General features: G+C 40.0%; 1 protein-coding gene across 1 annotated transcript in view; it reads right to left on the bottom strand.

Moving 5' to 3' along the window:
• LOC147965399 (uncharacterized) overlaps positions 1 to 25,973 on the bottom strand; it is a 52,667-nt gene that overhangs the window by 242 nt on the left and 26,452 nt on the right. The gene's annotated exons all lie outside the window — the stretch shown is intronic.

The raw sequence follows: 25,973 nt of genomic DNA, 5'->3' as shown, positions 1-25,973 counted from the left end.
GTGGAGGGAGAGGAGGCGTTAGGGAATTATATTGCTAACCACTACAAAAGTTTGTTCACATCCTCTGCAGGTATTCTCACAAATGATCTCTTATCAAGGGTTCCCACCGTGGTCACCCTTGAGATGAATGCCCAGCTCATCAGGCCTTATTCAGGAGAGGAGGTAAAAAAAGCTCTTGAGTCAATTGGAGACCTGAAAGCACCGGGACCGGACAGTATGCCTGCTGTGTTTTATAAGAAGTTCTAGGAGCTAGTGGGAATGAAGGTGCAAGAAGAGGTGTTGGGGGTGCTTAATGGTAATCCTATGCCCGAGTCCTGGAATGAAACCACCATCGTCTTAATACCAAAGAAGAATAATCCTGAGAGGATAACGGAGTTCAGACCGATCAGCCTTTGCAACGTTCTGTACAAGATGATCTCCAAGGTCTTAGCAAATAGACTGAAGGAAATGCTCCCAGAGATTATCTCACCGACCCAATCAGCCTTTGTACCGGGAAGGTTGATTACTGATAATGTGTTGTTGGCTTATGAGATCAACCACTTGATGCATAAGAGGAAGGGGGGCCGTGATGGTTTTGTGGCAGTCAAGCTTGACATGAGAAAAGTATATGACCGTGTTGAGTGGGAAATCTTGGAGTGCATGATGCGCAAGATGGGGTTTGGAGAGGTGTGGATTGGCACTATTATGAAGTGCGTTAGATCGGTAAAATATAGAGTGAAAGTGAATAGAAACCTCACCGATCTAATCATGCCCGAGAGAGGGCTGCGCCAAGGGGATCCTCTGTCCCCATATCTGTTCATCATGTGTGTTGAAGGCTTCTCAGCCCTGCTGCGACAACCGGAGGAAGATGATATTATTCAGGTCATCCAAATCTGTAATGGGGCGCCAAAGATAAACCATCTCTTCTTTGCGGATGATTCCCTTATAGTGATGAAGGCAACTGCTCAAGGTGCAGCTAGACTGCAGTCTATCTTGGCTTTATACGAGTCCCAATCAGGTCAAATGATAAACAAGAATAAGTCCTCGGCAACCTTCAGCAATGGCACAACAGCAGCAGTTAAAAGTGAGGTCCTACATATCCTCGGTATCCCCCACGAGTCGTGTTGTAAAAGATATTTGGGGTTACCGGTTCACGTTGGTGCTGCCCCAAGCAAGGAATTTGAATACATCAAGCAAGTGATATGGCAGAGAATGCAGGGCTGGATCGAGAGGTTACTATCTAAACCGGGCAAAGAAACCTTGGTAAAATCGGTAGCCCAGGCAATCCCTACTTTCGCGATGTCATGCTTTGATCTAACAAAGAAGCTGTGCGAGGAAATTGGTACCCTAATTAATCGATATTGGTGGAGCCAGCAAGACAAGATGGACAAGTGCCATTGGATAGGTTGGGATAAGCTTACGAAATCCAAGAAGGAGGGCGGCTTGGGCTTTCGAGAGCTGCACATCTTTAACCTCGCGATGTTAGCACGACAAGGTTGGCGTCTCCTGCAGGAGCCGGATACGCTTTGTGCACAAATCCTGAAGGCTCGCTACTATCCAGACTATTCGGTACTTGATGCTGTGGAAAAAACATATATGTCCTATACATGGCGCATCATATTAAAGGGGATCGAGCTGCTGAAGGAAGGTATTGTTTGGAGGATTGGGTCTGGTGAGAATGTCAAAATCTGGGACGATCCGTGGATTCCGAGGGAGAGACGAGGAGGCCGCGAACTCATTGGGGCAGTGTGCTGATTGATTGAGCTAGCGATCTAATGGATCCAGTCACTGAAATTTGGGATGAAGAACTAGTCAAGGAGTTGTTCTGCCAGGAGGATGCAAAGGAGATATTGGCAATCCCAGTGAAGCATGGCATGGACGACCAAGTTGCATGGCATTTTGACCCAAAAGGAGTGTTCTCTGTTAAGTCTGCCTACCACTTGGGGATCAAACTCAGGGAGACAAAGAAAAACAGAGATGCGAGCCCCTCGGCACCGGCACCTGCGGATTCACAGAAGTGGAATAGGATTTGGAACTTAAACCTCCCTCCAAAATCTGTATGTTTCTTTGGAGACTTGCGTATAATAGCCTGCCTGTGAGGATGAATATTAAACGCAAGCATGTTGAGCTGGACACTAGGTGCCCGATGTGCATGCGTCTTGACGAAGATGGCGGACATCTCTTCCTTAAATGCAAACAAGTAAAACAAGTCTGGAGATCCTTACCGATTGAGGACATCAGGTTGAACCTCCTCCAGTCAAACAATCCCATGGCAATGTTTGACCAATTGTGGGCTCTAGATAGTGAACGATGTGAGCTAGCGCTCATCATGTTGTGGGAGTGGTGGAATGTTCGAAATAAAACAAATGCAGGGGAAAGGACTCGTACATGCGAGGAAATTTGTTTTACTGTCACGAAGCTTGTGACTGAACTTGCAGCACTAGGAAGCAAGGCTAGGGTGCAGGTTGTAACACCAGACCCTGCAGCTTGGAGCAGACCAGAGGAGGGATTCATTAAAATAAATTTTGATGCAGCTTTTCACGTGGTTGTGGGGCACGGGGCTTGGGGCTGTGTTGCCCGCTCGGACCAAGGTGAGGTTATCTCTGCTTGTGCTGGAAAACTTGAGTTCCTTGCCTCACCACTTCAAGCAGAAGCTACTGCATGCATCAAGGCCATTGAAGCTTCTAGCGAACTGGGCATCCATCGAGTTACTTTTTAGTCAGATTCGCTGCAGCTGGTTAATGCTCTGAAGACGGGCGAGTATGACAAGTCCTCCATTGGAGTCCTGCTACGAGAAGCTCGAAGCATCTGCTTTGCGTCCTTCGACGCCTTTGATTTCAAGTTTTGTAAACATTCCTGTAATAGGGTTGCCCATAGCTTGGCTGCTTTCGGATTCAGGGTGGGCGTGTCTAACTCCTGGTGGATGGAGCATGTCCCGGACTGTGTTGTTGACTTGCTTGCTAGCGACAACACTGCGCGTGGTTAAGTAATTTGGAACGTGTGTTCCTAGCTCAAAAAAAGATCCTCAAGCCATGAAACATAATGAATTGTCTCCTCGCAGTTTAGTTAAGCCCCGGGACAGTGGACGGTCCTGTCTACCAAGCGCCGGACATGTTTGCTTGATTGGAAGTAAGCTGTCAATATAAATTGAGATCTATTAATTATTCAACTGGTTCAAATAATCTCATATCAAAGACATAAATATGGTTGAGAAACTCACATAATGGTAGAACTGGAGGCATCTGCACATGGACCCAGATGTCTCTATTACCTTCAATATCATCTTCCGGACGAATATCAAAGGTGATAACCATATCAGGCTCAAATGCATAAGCCTTGCATAGTGCTTGCCAAGTTTTGCATTCAAAATAGATGTATGTGTCTACATTGTATAATTTGACGTTGAAGGTATAACCATGCTTGGTCTTCAAGTAAACTCTTTTTACCTCCATAGTTTCGTTAGGACTGAAACCTATCTTATCCAAGACAAAAATTCTTGCATGGCAGGGGATACGCTAGTAGAATAGTGAGAAATTAAAATTAAAAGTTGAAGCAAATGAAGCATAAGTCATGCTTAATTATGAAAAAAGACTTGTCGTTGTGACTTACTGTATCCACTTCGAAGTTCTCATCCAGCTTAATGCTGAAGCGCCTATCATCAACTAGAAAATTTCTGCCGCACAGGCCGCGCTGGTCTTCGCAGTATTCGCACATAATGAAATCGTGTTCGTCGTCAGACGACATTCCTATGTTCATAGGTGAAACATTAAACACTTATTAGTTCTATTAATTCAACTAATTTTGTTAATTCAACTAGTTCAACTAATTAATTAAACTAATTCAACTAAGCACTTACGAAAAATATACCTAATTAATTGAACTAATTCAACTAACTAGTTCAACTAATTAATTCAACTAATTCAACTAAACTAGTTGTATTAATTTTCTTACAAAAAATAAGGTAGCTAGTTCTATACAATAAAATGTTAATTAGATAATGAAATCTCATATAACGAAATTAAATATATATCTAACATATAATTTATATCTAATTCATCTAACATTTGACATTAATATCTAACATATGTTCATATATAGGTGAAACATTAAACACTTACTAGTTCTATTAATTCAACTAAATAAAGTAGTTCTATTAATTCAACTAAGCATTTACTAAAAATAAACTAGTACTATTAATTTCTTACTAAAATAAAGTAGGTAGTTCTATATAGTAATATTTTGATTAGATCATCAAATCTCATAGACCTAAATTTTCTTACTAAAAATAAACTTGTTCTATTATTTTCATACTAAAAATAAACTAGTTATATTAATTCAACTAGTTCAAATCTCATATATATACCTAATTAATATCTAGCTAATTCATCTAAAATTGACATTAATATTTAACATCTTTTCCATATAATTCATCTAGCTAACATTAACATTCTAACATTATTATCTACGTAATTTATCTAACATTAATCTAAACAACAGAAGATAGAAAATAAGTAAAAACAATGTGTGTGTGTGTGTGTGTCTGTGTGTGTATGTGTGTGTGTGTGTGTCTGTGTGTGTGTATGTGTGTGTGTGTACGAGCGGGGGGCAGCGGCGTACGGGCGGCGGCGGGCGATGCGACGGGACGGGCGGCGGGCCAGGCGGCGGCGACGGGTGGCGGGGGCGACGGCGGTGACGGCGACGACGGGTGGCGGGGGCGACGGCGGTGACGGCGACGACGGGTGGCGGGGGCGACGGCGGTGAAGGCGACGACGGGCGGCGAGGGCGGCGCGCAATGGGCGACGGGCGCGGCGAAGAAGTTGGATCGAGAAGAAGTGGTGGTCGATGAAACTGAATTTTTGTAAGTGCCATATATATAGGAGGGGTCTTTAGTACCGGTTGGAGCCACCAACCGGTACTAAAGGCCAATTTTCGCCAGGCCAAGGGGCGGGAAACGGTCCCTTTAGTACCAGTTCGTGCCACGAACTGGTACTAAAGGCCCAATCATTAGTACCGGTTGGAGCCACCAACCGGTACTAATGGTTGTGCGCTGCCATCGGCGGTGCATGATGTTTAGTCCCACCTCGCCGAGCGAAGGGCAGCCGCACTGGTTTATAAACCCAGCCGCGGCTGCTCCTTCGAACTTCTCTATATAGCAGGCTTCTGGGCCTAACTAGGGTGCGCTGCCCTGTGAGTCTGCTGGCCCTTCTGAGCCTGCATTTGCACACCCTAGGTCTGGCAGGCCCATTGGGCAGCGCCCCAACAAATTTTTTATATAGTTTTTTTCTTTTCTGCATTATTTATTTTCTTCTATTTATTTTTGAGTAATTTTTTATATAGTTTTTTTTTCTTTTCTGCATTATTTATTTTCCTCTATTTATTTTTGAATAATTTTTTATATAGTTTTTTTCTTTTCTGCTTTATTTATTTTCTTCTATTTATTTCTGAGTAGTTTTTTTGTGACCCTCTCTACTCGTTCGCACATGCTATGCAGGTGAAATGATAATACCATTGCAAGTTTCAACATTTTCAGAATTCATTTTGTAGTGATTTTCAATTTCACGGTCATTTAGATCTCTAAACAATTAGGTAAATGACTGAAAACAACAAATGATGTCAGAACATGTTGGAAATTGATGGCATCGCTTTGAATGCTGCATACTGAACACAAAAGAAGTCTGGAGTTCAAATAAGTTTAAAAACATTGAAGTGCCCGTGTAACAGATGAGTTCTCGTCCGAAACCCTGATACTCCGAAAGAGATTGTCCAGATTGTACACGAAGTGCGTCCAGTTTTTGCCGTGACTCTCTCTACTCTTTCGCACATGCTATGCGGGTGAAATGATGATACCATGCCAAGTTTCAACATTTTCAGAGTTCATTTTGTAGTGATTTTCAATTACACGGTCATTTAGCTCTCTAAAGAATTAGATAAATGACTGAAAAACAACAAATGATGTCAGAACATGTTAGAAATTGATGACATCGCTTTGAATGCTGCATACTGAACACAAAAGAAGTCCGGAGTTCAAATAAGTTTAAAAAACATTGAAGTGGCCGTGTAACAGATGAGTTCTCGTCCGAAACCCTGATACTCCGAAAGAGTTTGTCCAGTTTGTACACGAAGTGCATCCAGTTTTTGTCGTGACCCTCTCTACTCTTTCGCGCATGCTATGCGGGTGATATGATGATACCATGCCAAGTTTCAACATTTTCAGGATTCATTTTGAAGTGATTTTCAATTTCACGGTCATTTAGTTCTTTAAACAATTCGGTAAATGACTGAAAAACAAATGATGTCAGAACATGTTGGAAATTGATGACGTCGCTTTGAATGCTGCATACTGAACACAAAAGAAGTCTGGTGTTCAAATAAGTTTAAAAAACATTGAAGTGCCCGTGTAACAGATGAGTTCTCGTCCGAAACTCTGATACTCCGAAAGAGATTGTCCAGTTTGTACACGAAGTGCGTCCAGTTTTTCCTGACCCTCTCTACTCTTTCGCACATGCTATGTGGGTGAAATGATGATACCATGCTAAATTTCAACATTTTCATAGTTCATTTTGTAGTGATTTTCAATTTCACGGTCATTTAGCTCTCTAAACAATTAGGTAAATGACTGAAAAACAACAAATGATGTCAGAACATGTTGGAAATTGATGATGTCGCTTTGAATGCTGCATACTGAACACAAAAGAAGTCCGGAGTTCAAATAAGTTTAAAAAACATTGAAGTGCCCATGTAACAGATGAGTTCTCATCCAAAACCCTGATACACTAGTGCAGAACTGGGCAATAGCACCGGTTCGTAAGGGCCTTTAGTGCCGGTTCGGTAACCGGCACTAAATTGTAGGCACTAAAGCCCCCCCCCTTTAGTACCGGTTCAGCACGAACCGGTGCTAAAGGTCAACCACGTGGCACGAGCCAGCTCCGTGGGCGCGTAGGACATTAGTACCGGTTCGTAACACCAACCGGTACTAAATGTTTTGGTGTGTTTTGGTTTTATTTTTATTTTTACTTTAGTTTTGTGTTTTCAATTTAATTTAGTGATTGTTTTACATTATAATGAGTTGTTAAATCATTAGGTGATTAGTTTGACTGGATGCGTGTGGATCCTAGCTAAGTCATCAAGTATATGTCATATCCATATTATATATACTTGATCACCTACTTAAGTGATCGAGGTAATATGGATATGGCATATACTTGATCATTTAGTTAGAATCCATCCAGTTGAAACAAATATGCAATTTCTTTCATAAATGATATAATAACTCGTCATCATCATCATCATCATCATATTAATTAATATAAAAACTCTTGCATCATATATATCATCACCAACGGTTTTCATAGCAAAGATATCATCGAGTTCAACATGGTAATGATATTATAAGCGTTCATAACACCACAAAAGCAAATCACTGTTTGAGATTAAGTTCAGGACGAAGAACACGGACATGAAAGGACAAGTACTAAGAGCATGAACTAGCTAATTAATCACTCCTGCTGCTCTCTCTCAGGTAAAATAGCATAGAACATGTATAGCTTTGCTGATTCATCATATTGGAGCATGCAGATGAACCTGTCTCCTAATCGTGGGTTGCGCTTCTGATTGCTGCCCCCTAGTACTTCTCTGTGATTGTTCACAATTTTGCTCCAGTCTTTTACTATTAAGCATTCCTCGCTATTAGAAATCTTGAATGCACTAAAGTGCATTGTAGATATCTTGGCCGTAAGCTAACAATATTCATGGTACCTTTAGTCTCGATCCAATCAGGCACAACATTCATCGGGAGTCTCTGCTGAAGAACATCGTATAGTAACATACTTAGCAATGAAGTTTAGCTTAAAAAACAATGTATGCAAAAGATGCACTGAGGAGAAATAGTAGAAATCTTACCATCTTTCCTAAATATATGTGACCGTAGTTCAATACGAACACTATTGGTCGCATGTTTTGAGTACTAACATTTCTAAGTGCAGGAAAGAAATTTGTCTTGACAGCATCAAGATCCTCAAGCCATGAAACATAATGACTTGTCTCCTCGCAGTTTAGTTCAGCCTCGGGACAGTGGACGGTCCTGTCTACCAAGCGTCGGACATGTTTGCTTGATTGGAAGTAAGCTGTCAATATAAATTGAGATCTATTAATTATTCAACTGGTTCAAATAATCTCATATCGAAGACATAAATATGGTTGAGAAACTCACATAATGGTAGAACTGGAGGCATCTGCACATCGACCCAGATGTCTCTATTACCTTCAATATCATCTTCCGGACGAATATCAAAAGTGATAACCATATCAGGCTCAAATGCATAAGCCTTGCATAGTGCTTGCCAAGTTTTGCATTCAAAATAGGTGTATGTGTCTACATTGTATAATTTGACGTTGAAGGTATAACCATGCTCGGTCTTCAAGTAAACTCTTTTTACCTCCATAGTTTCGTTAGGACTGAAACCTATCTTATCCAAGACAAAAATTCTTGCATGGCAGGGGATACGCTAGTAGAATAGTGAGAAATTAAAATTAAAAGTTGAAGCAAATGAAGCATAAGTCATGCTTAATTATGAAAAAGGACTTGTCGTTGTGACTTACTATATCCACTTCGAAGTTCTCATCCAGCTTGATGTTGAAGCGTCTATCATCAACTAGAAAATTTCTGCCGCACAGGCCGCGCTGGTCTTCGCAGTATTCGCACATAATTAAATTGTGTTCGTCGTCAGACGACATTCCTATGTTCATAGGTGAAACATTAAACACTTATTAGTTCTATTAATTCAACTAATTCTATTAATTCAACTAGTTCAACTAATTAATTGAACTAATTCAACTAAGCACTTACGAAGAATATACCTAATTAATTGAACTAATTCAACTAACTAGTTCAACTAATTAATTCAACTAAACTAGTTCTATTAATTTTCTTACTAAAAATAAGGTAGCTAGTTCTATATAATAAAATGTTAATTAGATAATGAAATCTCATATAACTAAATTAAATATATATCTAACATATAATTTATATCTAATATCTAACATATATGTTCATATATAGGTGAAACATTAAACACTTACTAGTTCTATTAATTCAACTAAATAAACTAGTTCTATTAATTCAACTAAGCACTTACTAAAAATAAACTAGTTCTATTAATTTCTTACTAAAATAAAGTAGGTAGTTCTATATAGTAATGTTTTGATTAGATCATCAAATCTCATATACCTAAATTTTCTTACTAAAATTAAACTTGTTCTATTAATTTTCATACTAAAAATAAACTAGTTATATTAATTCAACTAGTTCAAATCTCATATATATACCTAATTAATATCTAGCTATACCAATTCAACTAGTTCAACTTGTTCTAATTCATGTAAAATATATTTGACATTAATATTTAACATCTTTTCCATATAATTCATCTAACATTAACATTCTAACATTATTATCTATGTAATTTATCTAACATTAATCTAAACAACAGAAAATAGAAAATAAGTACAAATAATGTGTGTGTGTGGTGTGTGTGTGTCTCTCTCTCTATGTGTGTGTGTACGACCGGGGGGCGGCAGCGTACGGGGGGCGGCGGGGGCCGACGGGGACGGACGCGGCGGGCGAGAGGCGGCGGCGACGTACGGGAGCGGCGGGGGCGACGGGCCGGGCGGTGACGGCGACGACGGGTGGCATGGGCGACGGCGGTGACGGCGACGACGGGCGGCGGGGGCGGCGCGTGATGGGGCAACGGGCGCGGCGAAGAAGTTGGATCGAGAAGAACTACTGGTGGTCGATGAAACTGATTTTTTCGTAGGTTCCATATATATAGGAGGGGTCTTTAGTGCCGTTGGAGCCACCAACCGGTACTAAAGGCCAATTTTCGCCAGGCCAAGGGGCAGGAAACGACCCCTTTAGTACCGGTTCGTGCCATGAACCGGTACTAAAGACCCCCCTTTAGTACCGGTTGGAGCCACCAACCGGTACTAAAGGTTGTGCGCTGCCACCGGCGTTGCACAATGTTTAGTCCCACCTCGACGAGCGAAGGGCAGCCGCACTGGTTTATAAACCCAGCCACGGCTGCTCCTTCGAGCTTCTCTATATAGCAGGCTTCTAGGCCTAATTAACTAGGGCGCGCTGCCCTGTGAGCCTGCTGGCCCTTCTGGGCCTGCATTTGCACACCCTAGGTCTGGCAGGCCCACTGGGTAGCGCGCCAACAAATTTTTTATATAGTTTTTTCTTTTCTGCATTATTTATTTTCTTCTATTTATTTTTGGGTAGTTTTAATATAGTTTTTAATTTTCTGCATTATTTATATTCTTCTATTTATTTTTGAGTAATTTTTTTGTATAGTTTTTTTATTTTCTGCATTATTTCTTTTCTTCTATTTATTTTCTTCTATTTCCAGTTTGTACACGAAGTGCGTCCAGTTTTTGCCGTGACCCTCTCTACTCTTTCGCACATGCTATGCGGGTGAAATAATGATACCATGCCAAGTTTCAACATTTTCAGGATTCATTTTGTAGTGATTTTCAATTTCACGGTCATTTAGCTCTCTAAACAATTAGGTAAATGATCGAAAAACAACAAATGATATTAGAACATGTTGGAAATTTATGATGTCGCTTTGAATGCTGCATACTGAACACAAAAGAAGTCCGGAGTTCAAATAAGTTTAAAAAACTTTGAAGCGGTCGTGTAACAGATGAGTTCTCGTCTGAAAACCTCATACTCCGAAAGAGTTTATCCAGTTTGTACACGAAGTGCGTCCAGTTTTTGCCGTGACCCTCTCTACTCTTTCGCGCTTGCTATGCGGGTGATATGATGATACCATGCCAAGTTTCAACATTTTCAGGATTCATTTTGTAGTGATTTTCAATTTCATGGTCATTTAGCTCTCTAAACAATTAGGTAAATGACCGAAAAACAACAAATGATGTCAGAACATGTTGGAAATTGATGACGTCGATTTGAATGCTGCATACTGAACACAAAAGAAGTCCGGAGTTCAAATAAGTATAAAAAACATTGAAGTGGCCGTGCAACAGATGAGTTCTCGTCCGAAACCCTGATACTCCGAAAGAGTTTGTCCAGTTTGTACACGAAGTGCGTCTAGTTTTTGCCGTGACCCTCTCTACTCTTTCGCGCTTGCTATGCGGGTGATATGATGATACCATGCCAAGTTTCAACATTTTCAGGATTCATTTTGTAGTGATTTTCAATTTCACGGTCATTTAGCTCTCTAAACAATTAGGTAAATGATCGAAAAACAACAAATGATGTTAGAACATGTTGGAAATTGATGACGTCACTTTGAATGCTGCATACTGAACACAAAAGAAGTCTGTAGTTCAAATAAGATTAAAAGACACTGAAGTGGCCGTGTAACAGAGGAGTTCTCGTCTGAAACCCTGATACTCCGAAAGAGTTTGTCCAGTTTTACACGAAGTGCGTCCAGTTTTTGTCATGCCCTCTCTACTCTTTCGCGCATGCTATGCGGGTGATATGATGATACCATGCCAAGTTTCAACATTTTCAGGATTCATTTTGTAGTGATTTTCAATTTCACGGTCATTTAGCTCTCTAAACAATTGGGTAAATGATCGAAAAATAACAAATGATGTCAGAACATGTTGGAAATCGATGACATCGCTTTGAATGCTGCATACTGAACACAAAAGAAGTCCGGAGTTCAAATAAGTTTAAAAAACTTTGAAGTGGTCGTGTAACAGATGAGTTCTCGTCCGAAACCCTCATACTCCGAAAGAGTTTGTCCAGTTTGTACACGAAGTGCGTCCAGTTTTTGCCATGACCCTCTCTACTCTTTCGTGCATGCTATGCGGGTGATATGATGATACCATGCCAAGTTTCAACATTTTCAGGATTCATTTTGTAGTGATTTTCAATTTCACGGTCATTTAGCTCCCTAAACAATTAGGTAAATGATGGAAAAACAACAAATGATGTCAGAACATGTTGGAAATTGATGACGTCGCTTTGAATGCTGCATACTGAACACAAAAGAAGTCCAGAGTTCAAATAAGTTTAAAAAACATTGAAGTGGCCGTGTAACAGATGAGTTCTCGTCCGAAACCCTGATACTCTGAAAGAGTTTATCCAGTTTGTACACGAAGTGCGTCCAGTTTTTGCCGTGACCCTCTCTACTCTTTCGCGCATGCTATGCAGGTGATATGATGATACCAAGCCAAGTTTTAACATTTTCAGGATTCATTTTGTAGTGATTTTCAATTTCACGGTCATTTAGGTAAATGATCGAAAAACAACAAATGATATTAGAACATGTTGGAAATTTATGATGTCGCTTTGAATGCTGCATACTGAACACAAAAGAAGTCCGGAGTTCAAATAAGTTTAAAAAACATTGATGTGGCCGTGTAACAGATGAGTTCTCGTCCGAAACCCTGATACTCCGAAAGAGTTTGTCCAGTTTGTACACGAAGTGCGTCCAGTTTTTGTCGTGACCCTCTCTACTCTTTCGCGCATGCTATGCGGGTGATATGATGATACCATGCCAAGTTTCAACATTTTCAGGATTCATTTTGTAGTGATTTTCAATTTCACGGTCATTTAGCTCTCTAAACAATTAGGTAAATGATCGAAAAACAACAAATGATGTTAGAACATTTTGGAAATTGATGACGTCGCTTTGAATGCTGCATACTGAACACAAAAGAAGTCCGTAGTTCAAATAAGATTAAAAGACACTGAAGTGGCCGTGTAACAGAGGAGTTCTCGTCCGAAACCCTGATACTCCGAAAGAGTTTGTCCAGTTTGTACACGAAGTGCGTCCAGTTTTTGTCATGCCCTCTCTACTCTTTCGCGCATGCTATGCGGGTGATATGATGATACCATGCCAAGTTTCAACATTTTCAGGATTCATTTTGTAGTGATTTTCAATTTCACGGTCATTTAGCTCTCTAAACAATTAGGTAAATGATCGAAAAATAACAAATGATGTCAGAACATGTTGGAAATTGATGACGTCGCTTTGAATGCTGCATACTGAACACAAAAGAAGTCCGGAGTTCAAATAAGTTTAAAAAACTTTGAAGCGGTCGTGTAACAGATGAGTTCTCGTTTGAAACCCTCATACTCCGAAAGAGTTTGTCCAGTTTGTACACGAAGTGCGTCCAGTTTTTGCCATGACCCTCTCTACTCTTTCGTGCATGCTATGCGGGTGATATGATGATACCATGCCAAGTTTCAACATTTTCAGGATTCATTTTGTAGTGATTTTCAATTTCACGGTCATTTAGCTCTCTAAACAATTAGGTAAATGATGGAAAAACAACAAATGATGTCAGAACATGTTGGAAATTGATGACGTCGCTTTGAATGCTGCATACTGAACACAAAAGAAGTCCGGAGTTCAAATAAGTTTAAAAAACATTGAAGTGGCCGTGTAACAGATGAGTTCTCGTCCGAAACCCTGATACTCCGAAAGAGTTTGTCCAGTTTGTACACGAAGTGCGTCCAGTTTTTGCCGTGACCCTCTCTACTCTTTCGCGCATGCTATGAAGGTGATATGATGATACCAAGCCAAGTTTTAACATTTTCAGGATTCATTTTGTAGTGATTTTCAATTTCACGGTCATTTAGGTAAATGACCGAAAAACAACAAATGATGTCAGAACATATTGGAAATTGATGATGTCGCTTTGAATGCGGCATACTGAACACAAAAGAAGTCCGGAGTTCAAATAAGTTTAAAAAACATTGAAGTGGCCGTGTAACAGATGAGTTCTCGTCCGAAACCCTGATACTCCGAAAGAGTTTGTCCAGTTTGTACACGAAGTGCCTCCAGTTTTTACCGTGACCCTCTCTACTCTTTCGCGCATGCTATGCGGGTGATATGATGATACCGTGCCAAGTTTTAACATTTTCAGGATTCATTTTGTAGTGATTTTCAATTTCACGGTCATTTAGCTCTCTAAACAATTAGGTAAATGATCGAAAAACAACAAATGATGTTAGAACATGTTGGAAATTGATGACGTCGCTTGGAATGCTGCATACTGAACACAAAATAAGTCCGGAGTTGAAATAAGTTTAAAAAACATTGAAGTGGCCGTGTAACAGATGAGTTCTCGTCCGCAACCCTGATACTCCGAAAGAGTTTATCCAGTTTGTACACGAAGTGCGTCCAGTTTTTGCCGTGACCCTCTCTACTCTTTCGCGCTTGCTATGCGGGTGATATGATGATACCATGCCAAGTTTCAACATTTTCAGGATTCATTTTGTAGTGATTTTCAATTTCATGGTCATTTAGCTCTCTAAACAATTAGGTAAATGACCGAAAAACAACAAATGATGTCAGAACATGTTGGAAATTGATGACGTCGCTTTGAATGCTGCATACTGAACACAAAAGAAGTCCGGAGTTCAAATAAGTTTAAAAAACATTGAAGTGGTCGTGCAACAGATGAGTTCTCGTCCGAAACCCTGATACTCCGAAAGAGTTTGTCCAGTTTGTACACGAAGTGCGTCCAGTTTTTGTCGTGACCCTCTCTACTCTTTCGCGCATGCTATGCGGGTGATATGATGATACCATGCCAAGTTTCAACATTTTCAGGATTCATTTTGTAGTGATTTTCAATTTCACGGTCATTTAGCTCTCTAAACAATTAGGTAAATGATCGAAAAACAACAAATGATGTTAGAACATGTTGGAAATTGATGACGTCGCTTTGAATGCTGCATACTGAACACAAAAGAAGTCCGTAGTTCAAATAAGATTAAAAGACACTGAAGTGGCCGTGTAACAGAGGAGTTCTCGTCCGAAACCCTGATACTCCGAAAGAGTTTGTCCAGTTTGTACACGAAGTGCGTCCAGTTTTTGTCATGCCCTCTCTACTCTTTCGCGCATGCTATGCGGGTGATATGATGATACCATGCCAAGTTTCAACATTTTCAGGATTCATTTTGTAGTGATTTTCAATTTCACGGTCATTTAGCTCTCTAAACAATTAGGTAAATGATCGAAAAATAACAAATGATGTCAGAACATGTTGGAAATTGATGACGTCGCTTTGAATGCTGCATACTGAACACAAAAGAAGTCCGGAGTTCAAATAAGTTTAAAAAACTTTGAAGCGGTCGTGTAACAGATGAGTTCTCGTCTGAAACCCTCATACTCCGAAAGAGTTTGTCCAGTTTGTACACGAAGTGCGTCCAGTTTTTTCCATGACCCTCTCTACTCTTTCGTGCATGCTATGCGGGTGATATGATGATACCATGCCAAGTTTCAACATTTTCAGGATTCATTTTGTAGTGATTTTCAATTTCACGGTCATTTAGCTCTCTAAACAATTAGGTAAATGATGGAAAAACAACAAATGATGTCAGAACATGTTGGAAATTGATGACGTCGCTTTGAATGCTGCATACTGAACACAAAAGAAGTCCGGAGTTCAAATAAGTTTAAAAAACATTGAAGTGGCCGTGTAACAGATGAGTTCTCGTCCGAAACCCTGATACTCCGAAAGAGTTTGTCCAGTTTGTACACGAAGTGCGTCCAGTTTTTGCCGTGACCCTCTCTACTATTTCGCGCATGCTATGCAGGTGATATGATGATACCAAGCCAAGTTTTAACATTTTCAGGATTCATTTTGTAGTGATTTTCAATTTCACGGTCATTTAGGTAAATGACCGAAAAACAACAAATGATGTCAGAACATATTGGAAATTGATGATGTCGCTTTGAATGCTGCATACTGAACACAAAAGAAGTCCGGAGTTCAAATAAGTTTAAAAAACATTGAAGTGGCCGTGTAACAGATGAGTTCTCGTCCGAAACCCTGATACTCCGAAAGAGTTTGTCCAGTTTGTACACGAAGTGCCTCCAGTTTTTGCCGTGACCCTCTCTACTCTTTCGCGCATGCTATGCAGGTGATATGATGATACCAAGCCAAGTTTTAACATTTTCAGGATTCATTTTGTAGTGATTTTCAATTTCACGGTCATTTAGGTAAATGACCGAAAAACAACAAATGATGTCAGAACATATTGGAAATTGATGATGTCGCTTTGAATGCGGCATACTGAACACAAAAGAAGTCCGCAGTTCAAATAAGATTAAAAGACACTGAAGTGGCCGTGTAACAGAGGAGTTCTCGTCCGAAACCCTGATACTCCGAAAGAGTTTGTCCAGTTTGTACACGAAGTGCGTCCAGTTTTTGTCATGCCCTCTCTACTCTTTCGCGCATGCTATGCGGGTGATATGATGATACCATGCCAAGTTTCAACATTTTCAGGATTCATTTTGTAGTGATTTTCAATTTCACGGTCATTTAGCTCTCTAAACAATTGGGTAAATGATCGAAAAATAACAAATGATGTCAGAACATGTTGGAAATCGATGGCATTGCTTTGAATGCTGCATGCTGAACACAAAAGAAGTCCGGAGTTCAAATAAGTTTAAAAAACTTTGAAGTGGTCGTGTAACAGATGAGTTCTCGTCCGAAACCCTCATACTCCGAAAGAGTTTGTCCAGTTTGTACACGAAGTGCGTCCAGTTTTTGCCATGACCCTCTCTACTCTTTCGTGCATGCTATGCGGGTGATATGATGATACCATGCCAAGTTTCAACATTTTCAGGATTCATTTTGTAGTGATTTTCAATTTCACGGTCATTTAGCTCCCTAAACAATTAGGTAAATGATGGAAAAACAACAAATGATGTCAGAACATGTTGGAAATTGATGACGTCGCTTTGAATGCTGCATACTGAACACAAAAGAAGTCCAGAGTTCAAATAAGTTTAAAAAACATTGAAGTGGCCGTGTAACAGATGAGTTCTCGTCCGAAACCCTGATACTCCGAAAGAGTTTATCCAGTTTGTACACGAAGTGCGTCCAGTTTTTGCCGTGACCCTCTCTACTCTTTCGCGCATGCTATGCAGGTGATATGATGATACCAAGCCAAGTTTTAACATTTTCAGGATTCATTTTGTAGTGATTTTCAATTTCACGGTCATTTAGGTAAATGATCGAAAAACAACAAATGATATTAGAACATGTTGGAAATTTATGATGTCGCTTTGAATGCTGCATACTGAACACAAAAGAAGTCCGGAGTTCAAATAAGTTTAAAAAACATTGATGTGGCCGTGTAACAGATGAGTTCTCGTCCGAAACCCTGATACTCCGAAAGAGTTTGTCCAGTTTGTACACGAAGTGCGTCCAGTTTTTGTCGTGACCCTCTCTACTCTTTCGCGCATGCTATGCGGGTGATATGATGATACCATGCCAAGTTTCAACATTTTCAGGATTCATTTTGTAGTGATTTTCAATTTCACGGTCATTTAGCTCTCTAAACAATTAGGTAAATGATCGAAAAACAACAAATGATGTTAGAACATGTTGGAAATTGATGACGTCGCTTTGAATGCTGCATACTGAACACAAAAGAAGTTCGTAGTTCAAATAAGATTAAAAGACACTGAAGTGGCCGTGTAACAGAGGAGTTCTCGTCCGAAACCCTGATACTCCGAAAGAGTTTGTCCAGTTTGTACACGAAGTGCGTCCAGTTTTTGTCATGCCCTCTCTACTCTTTCGCGCATGCTATGCGGGTGATATGATGATACCATGCCAAGTTTCAACATTTTCAGGATTCATTTTGTAGTGATTTTCAATTTCACGGTCATTTAGCTCTCTAAACAATTAGGTAAATGATCGAAAAATAACAAATGATGTCAGAACATGTTGGAAATTGATGACGTCGCTTTGAATGCTGCATACTGAACACAAAAGAAGTCCGGAGTTCAAATAAGTTTAAAAAACTTTGAAGCGGTCGTGTAACAGATGAGTTCTCGTCTGAAACCCTCATACTCCGAAAGAGTTTGTCCAGTTTGTACACGAAGTGCGTCCAGTTTTTGCCATGACCGTCTCTACTCTTTCGTGCATGCTATGCGGGTGATATGATGATACCATGCCAAGTTTCAACATTTTCAGGATTCATTTTGTAGTGATTTTCAATTTCACGGTCATTTAGCTCTCTAAAAAATTAGGTAAATGATGGAAAAACAACAAATGATGTCAGAACATGTTGGAAATTGATGACGTCGCTTTGAATGCTGCATACTGAACACAAAAGAAGTCCGGAGTTCAAATAAGTTTAAAAAACATTGAAGTGGCCGTGTAACAGATGAGTTCTCGTCCGAAACCCTGATACTCCGAAAGAGTTTGTCCAGTTTGTACACGAAGTGCGTCCAGTTTTTGCCGTGACCCTCTCTACTCTTTCGCGCATGCTATCCAGGTGATATGATGATACCAAGCCAAGTTTTAACATTTTCAGGATTCATTTTGTAGTGATTTTCAATTTCACGGTCATTTAGGTAAATGACCGAAAAACAACAAATGATGTCAGAACATATTGGAAATTGATGATGTCGCTTTGAATGCTGCATACTGAACACAAAAGAAGTCCGGAGTTCAAATAAGTTTAAAAAACATTGAAGTGGCCGTGTAACAGATGAGTTCTCGTCCGAAACCCTGATACTCCGAAAGAGTTTGTCTAGTTTGTACACGAAGTGCCTCCAGTTTTTGCCGTGACCCTCTCTACTCTTTCGCGCATGCTATGCAGGTGATATGATGATACCAAGCCAAGTTTTAACATTTTCAGGATTCATTTTGTAGTGATTTTCAATTTCACGGTCATTTAGGTAAATGACCGAAAAACAACAAATGATGTCAGAACATATTGGAAATTGATGATGTCGCTTTGAATGCGGCATACTGAACACAAAAGAAGTCCGGAGTTCAAATAAGTTTAAAAAACATTGAAGTGGCCGTGTAACAGATGAGTTCTCGTCCGAAACCCTGATACTCCGAAAGAGTTTGTCCAGTTTGTACACGAAGTGCCTCCAGTTTTTACCGTGACCCTCTCTACTCTTTCGCGCATGCTATGCGGGTGATATGATGATACCGTGCCAAGTTTTAACATTTTCAGGATTCATTTTGTAGTGATTTTCAATTTCACGGTCATTTAGCTCTCTAAACAATTAGGTAAATGATCGAAAAACAACAAATGATGTTAGAACATGTTGGAAATTGATGACGTCGCTTGGAATGCTGCATACTGAACACAAAATAAGTCCGGAGTTGAAATAAGTTTAAAAAACATTGAAGTGGCCGTGTAACAGATGAGTTCTCGTCCGCAACCCTGATACTCCGAAAGAGTTTATCCAGTTTGTACACGAAGTGCGTCCAGTTTTTGCCGTGACCCTCTCTACTCTTTCGCGCTTGCTATGCGGGTGATATGATGATACCATGCCAAGTTTCAACATTTTCAGGATTCATTTTGTAGTGATTTTCAATTTCATGGTCATTTAGCTCTCTAAACAATTAGGTAAATGACCGAAAAACAACAAATGATGTCAGAACATGTTGGAAATTGATGACGTCGCTTTGAATGCTACATACTGAACACAAAAGAAGTCCGGAGTTCAAATAAGTTTAAAAAACATTGAAGTGGTCGTGCAACAGATGAGTTCTCGTCCGAAACCCTGATACTCCGAAAGAGTTTGTCCAGTTTGTACACGAAGTGCGTCCAGTTTTTGCCGTGACCCTCTCTACTCTTTCGCGCTTGCTATGCGGGTGATATGATGATACCATGCCAAGTTTCAACATTTTCAGGATTCCTTTTGTAGTGATTTTCAATTTCACGGTCATTTAGCTCTCTAAACAATTAGGTAAATGATCGAAAAACAACAAATGATGTTAGAACATGTTGGAAATTGATGACGTCGCTTTGAATGCTGCATACTGAACACAAAAGAAGTCCGCAGTTCAAATAAGATTAAAAGACACTGAAGTGGCCGTGTAACAGAGGAGTTCTCGTCCGAAACCCTGATACTCCGAAAGAGTTTGTCCAGTTTGTACACGAAGTGCGTCCAGTTTTTGTCATGCCCTCTCTACTCTTTCACGCATGCTATGCGGGTGATATGATGATACCATGCCAAGTTTCAACATTTTCAGGATTCATTTTGTACTGATTTTCAATTTCACGGTCATTTAGCTCTCTAAACAATTAGGTAAATGATCGAAAAATAACAAATGATGTCAGAACATGTTGGAAATTGATGACGTCGCTTTGAATGCTGCATACTGAACACAAAAGAAGTCCGGAGTTCAAATAAGTTTAAAAAACTTTGAAGTGGTCGTGTAACAGATGAGTTCTCGTCCGAAACCCTCATACTCCGAAAGAGTTTGTCCAGTTTGTACACGAAGTGCGTCCAGTTTTTGCCATGACCCTCTCTACTCTTTCGTGCATGCTATGCGGGTGATATGATGATACCATGCCAAGTTTCAACATTTTCAGGATTCATTTTGTAGTGATTTTCAATTTCACGGTCATTTAGCTCTCTAAACAATTAGGTAAATGATGGAAAAACAACAAATGATGTCAGAACATGTTGGAAATTGATGACGTCGCTTTGAATGCTGCATACTGAACACAAAAGAAGTCCAGAATTCAAATAAGTTTAAAAAACATTGAAGTGGCCCTGTAACAGATGAGTTCTCGTCCGAAACCCTGATACTCCGGAAGAGTTTGTCCAGTTTGTACACGAAGTGCGTCCAGTTTTTGCCGTGACCCTCTCTACTCTTTCGCGCATGCTATGCAGGTGATATGATGATACCAAGCCAAGTTTTAACATTTTCAGGATTCATTTTGTAGTGATTTTCAATTTCACGGTCATTTAGGTAAATGACCGAAAAACAACAAATGATGTCAGAACATATTGGAAATTGATGATGTCGCTTTGAATGCTGCATACTGAACACAAAAGAAGTCCGGAGTTCAAATAAGTTTAAAAAACATTGAAGTGGCTGTGTAACAGATGAGTTCTCGTCCGAAACCCTGATACTCCGAAAGAGTTTGTCCAGTTTGTACACGAAGTGCCTCCAGTTTTTGCCATGACCCTCTCTACCCTTTCGCGCATGCTATGCGGGTGATATGATGATACCGTGCCAAGTTTTAACATTTTCAGGATTCATTTTGTAGTGATTTTCAATTTCACGGTCATTTAGCTCTCTAAAAAATTAGGTAAATGATCGAAAAACAACAAATAATGTTAGAACATGTTGGAAATTGATGACGTCGCTTGGAATGCTGCATACTGAACACAAAAGAAGTCCGTAGTTCAAATAAGATTAAAAGACACTGAAGTGGCCGTGTAACAGAGGAGTTCTCGTCCGAAACCCTGATACTCCGAAAGAGTTTGTCCAGTTTGTACACGAAGTGCGTCCAGTTTTTGTCATGCCCTCTCTACTCTTTCGCGCATGCTATGCGGGTGATATGATGATACCATGCCAAGTTTCAACATTTTCAGGATTCATTTTGTAGTGATTTTCAATTTCACGGTCATTTAGCTCTCTAAACAATTAGGTAAATGATCGAAAAATAACAAATAATGTCAGAACATGTTGGAAATTGATGACGTCGCTTTGAATGCTGCATACTGAACACAAAAGAAGTCCGGAGTTCAAATAAGTTTAAAAAACTTTGAAGTGGTCGTGTAACAGATGAGTTCTCGTCCAAAACCCTCATACTCTGAAAGAGTTTGTCCAGTTTGTACACGAAGTGCGTCCAGTTTTTGCCATGACCCTCTCTACTCTTTCGTGCATTCTATGCGGGTGATATGATGATACCATGCCAAGTTTCAACATTTTCAGGATTCATTTTGTAGTGATTTTCAATTTCACGGTCATTTAGCTCTCTAAACAATTAGGTAAATGATGGAAAAACAACAAATGATGTCAGAACATGTTGGAAATTGATGACGTCGCTTTGAATGCTGCATACTGAACACAAAAGAAGTCCGGAGTTCAAATAAGTTTAAAAAACATTGAAGTGGCCGTGTAACAGATGAGTTCTCGTCCGAAACCCTGATACTCCGAAAGAGTTTGTCCAGTTTGTACACGAAGTGCGTCCAGTTTTTGCCGTGACCCTCTCTACTCTTTCGCGCATGCTATGCAGGTGATATGATGATACCAAGCCAAGTTTTAACATTTTCAGGATTCATTTTGTAGTGATTTTCAATTTCACGGTCATTTAGGTAAATGACCGAAAAACAACAAATGATGTCAGAACATATTGGAAATTGATGATGTCGCTTTGAATGCTGCATACTGAACACAAAAGAAGTCCGGAGTTCAAATAAGTTTAAAAAACATTGAAGTGGCCGTGTAACAGATGAGTTCTCGTCCGAAACCCTGATACTCCGAAAGAGTTTGTCCAGTTTGTACACGAAGTGCCTCCAGTTTTTGCCATGACCTCTCTACTCTTTCGCGCATGCTATGCGGGTGATATGATGATACCGTGCCAAGTTTTAACATTTTCAGGATTCATTTTGTAGTGATTTTCAATTTCACGGTCATTTAGCTCTCTAAACAATTAGGTAAATGATCGAAAAACAACAAATGATGTTAGAACATGTTGGAAATTGATGACGTCGCTTGGAATGCTGCATACTGAACACAAAATAAGTCCGGAGTTGAAATAAGTTTAAAAAACATTGAAGTGGCCGTGTAACAGATGAGTTCTCGCCCGAAACCCTGATACTCCGAAAGAGTTTGTCCAGTTTGTACACGAAGTGCGTCCAGTTTTTGCCGTGACCCTCTCTACTCTTTCGCGCTTGCTATGCGGGTGATATGATGATACCATGCCAAGTTTCAACATTTTCAGGATTCATTTTGTAGTGATTTTCAATTTCATGGTCATTTAGCTCTCTAAACAATTAGGTAAATGACCGAAAAACAACAAATGATGTCAGAGCATGTTGGAAATTGATGACGTCGCTTTGAATGCTGCATACTGAACACAAAAGAAGTCCGGAGTTCAAATAAGTTTAAAAAACATTGAAGTGGCCGTGCAACAGATGAGTTCTCGTCCGAAACCCTGATACTCCGAAAGAGTTTGTCCAGTTTGTACACGAAGTGCGTCCAGTTTTTGCCGTGACCCTCTCTACTCTTTCGCGCTTGCTATGCGGGTGATATGATGATACCATGCCAAGTTTCAACATTTTCAGGATTCATTTTGTAGTGATTTTCAATTTCAAGGTCATTTAGCTCTCTAAACAATTAGGTAAATGACCGAAAAACAACAAATGATGTCAGAACATGTTGGAAATTGATGACGTCGCTTTGAATGCTGCATACTGAACACAAAAGAAGTCAGAAGTTCAAGTAAGTTATTAAAAATAAAAAAAGAGGTGCAATGCTGGTTAATTTGCTTCAAGCCTTTCGGAATAGTGTAGACTGCACTTCACATAGCTCAGTACAATCTATGCTATTCCGCAAGGCTTGAAGCTAATCAACATGCAGGTGAGCATTGCAACTCTTCGTCATTGTCTATGCACTCACGGCTTATAAACCGCTCATACTGCCTCTCTCTTGGCGAGGTGGGACTAAAAATCAGTTTACTAAGAAACTCTATTACCGGTTCATGGCATGAACCGGTACTAAAGGTCTTCGTGGGGGCCCCAGCCTGACCATAGCTTGACACAGCCTCATTAGTACCGGTTCTTGACATGAACCGGTACTAAAAGTTGCCCACAAACCGGTACTAATGATACCCGCCAGCCTAGCCGTTGGAACCGGCACTAATGGTCACATTAGTGCCGGCTCAAATTCAAACCGGCACTAATGTGCTTCACATTTGACCCTTTTTCTACTAGTGATACTCCGAAAGAAATTGTCCAGATTGTACACGAAGTGCGTCAAGTTTTTGCCGTGACCCTCTCTACTCTTTCGCACATGCTATGCGGGTGAAATGATGATACCATGCCAAGTTTCAACATTTTCAGAGTTCATTTTGTAGTGATTTTCAATTGCACGGTCATTTAGCTCTCTAAACAATTAGGTAAATGACTGAAAACAACAAATGATGTCAGAAAATGTTGGAAATTGATGATGTCACTTTGAATGCTGCATACTGAACACAAAAGAAGTCCGGAGTTCAAATAAGTTTAAAAAACATTGAAGTGCCCGTGTAACAGATGAGTTCTCGTCCGAAACCCTGATACTCCGAAAGAGTTTGTCCAGTTTGTACACGAAGTGCGTCCAGATTTTGCTGTGACCCTCTCTACTCTTTCGCACATGCTATGCAGGTGAAATAATGATACCATGCCAAGTTTCAACATTTTCACAGTTCATTTTGTAATGATTTTCAATTTCACGGTCATTTAGCTCTTTAAACAATTCGGTAAATGACTGAAAAACAAATGATGTCAGAACATGTTGGAAATTGATGACATCGCTTTGAATGCTGCATACTGAACACAAAAGAAGTCCGTAGTTCAAATAAGTTTAAAAAACATTGAAGTGCCCGTGTAATAGATGAGTTCTCGTCCGAAACCTTGATACTCCGATAGAGATTGTCTAGTTTGTACATGAACTGCATCCCGTTTTTGCCGTGACCCTCTCTACTCTTTCGCACATGCTATGCGGGTGAAATGATGATACCATGCTAAATTTCAACATTTTCACAGTTCATTTTGTAGTGATTTTCAATTTCACGGTCATTTAGCTCTCTAAACAATTAGGTAAATGACTAAAAAACAACAAATGATGTCAGAACATGTTGGAAATTGATGACGTTGCTTTGAATGCTGCATACTGAACACAAAAGAAGTTCGGAGTTCAAATAAGTTTAAAAAATATTGAAGTGCTCGTGTAACAGATGAGTTCTCGTCCGAAACCCTGATACTCCGAAAGAGTTTGTCCAGTTTGCACACGAAGTGCGTCCAGTTTTTGCCGTGGCCCTCTCTACTCTTTTGCACATGCTATGCGGGTGAAATGATGATACCATACCAAGTTTCAACATTTTTAGAGTTAATTTTGTAGTGATTTTCAATTTCACAGTCATTTAGCTCTCTAAACAATTCGGTAAATGACTGAAAAACAAATGATGTCAGAACATGTTGGAAATTGATGACGTCGCTTTGAATGCTGCATACTGAACACAAAAGAAGTCCGGAGTTCAAATAAGTTTAAAAAACATTGAAGTGCCCGTGTAACAGATGAGTTCTCGTCCGAAACCCTCATACTCCGAAGGAGATTGTCTAGTTTATACACAAAGTGCGTCTAGTTTTTGCCGTGACCCTATCTACTCTTTCGCACATGCTATGCGGGTGAAATGATGATACCATGCTAAATTTCAACATTTTCACAGTTCATTTTGTAGTGATTTTTAATTTCACGGTCATTTAGCTCTCTAAAAAATTAGGTAAATGACTGAAAAACAACAAATGATGTCAGAACATGTTGGAAATTGATGACGTCGCTTTGAATGCTGCATACGGAACACAAGAAGTCCGGAGTTCAAATAAGTTATTAAAAATAAAAAAGAGGTGCAATGCTAGTTAATTTGCTTCAAGCCTTTCGGAATAGTGTAGACTGCACTGCACATAGCTCAGTGCAATCTATGCTATTCCGAAAGGCTTGAAGCTAATCAACGTGCAGGTGAGCATTGCGCCTCTTCGTCATTGTCTCTGCACTCACGGCTTATATACCGCTCATACTGCCTCTCTCTTGGCGAGGTGGGACTAAAAATCAGCTTACTAAGAAACTCTAGTACCGGTTCATGCCATGAACCGGTACTAAAGGTCTTCGTGAGGGCCCCAGCCTGACCACAGCCGCACAGGCCTCATTAGTACCGGTTCGTGGCATGAACCGGTACTAAAGGTTGCCCACGAACCGGTACTAATGATGCCCGCCCGCCTAGCCGTTGGAACCGGCACTAATGGTCACATTAGTGCCGGCTCAAATTTAAACCGGCACTAATGTGCTTCACATTTGACCCTTTTTCTACTAGTGGTATGTGGCTATATGTTTTTTTTCATATGTGGCTATATGTTTTTTTATTTTTATTAGTTTAATTTTTTTGTTCATATGTGATGTATATGTGTATGTGGCTATAATGTATATGTGTAAGTGATGTATATGTGTATGTTGAATATGCTAAATATATATGTCAA

Source organism: Triticum urartu, chromosome 6A, assembly GCF_056163025.1.
Source record: "Triticum urartu cultivar PI428250 chromosome 6A, HENAU_Tu73, whole genome shotgun sequence".
Taxonomy (NCBI): Eukaryota; Viridiplantae; Streptophyta; class Magnoliopsida; order Poales; family Poaceae; genus Triticum; species Triticum urartu.
Note: the sequence above shows the minus strand (reverse complement) of the source record. Positions and strands in the feature narration are given on the sequence as shown.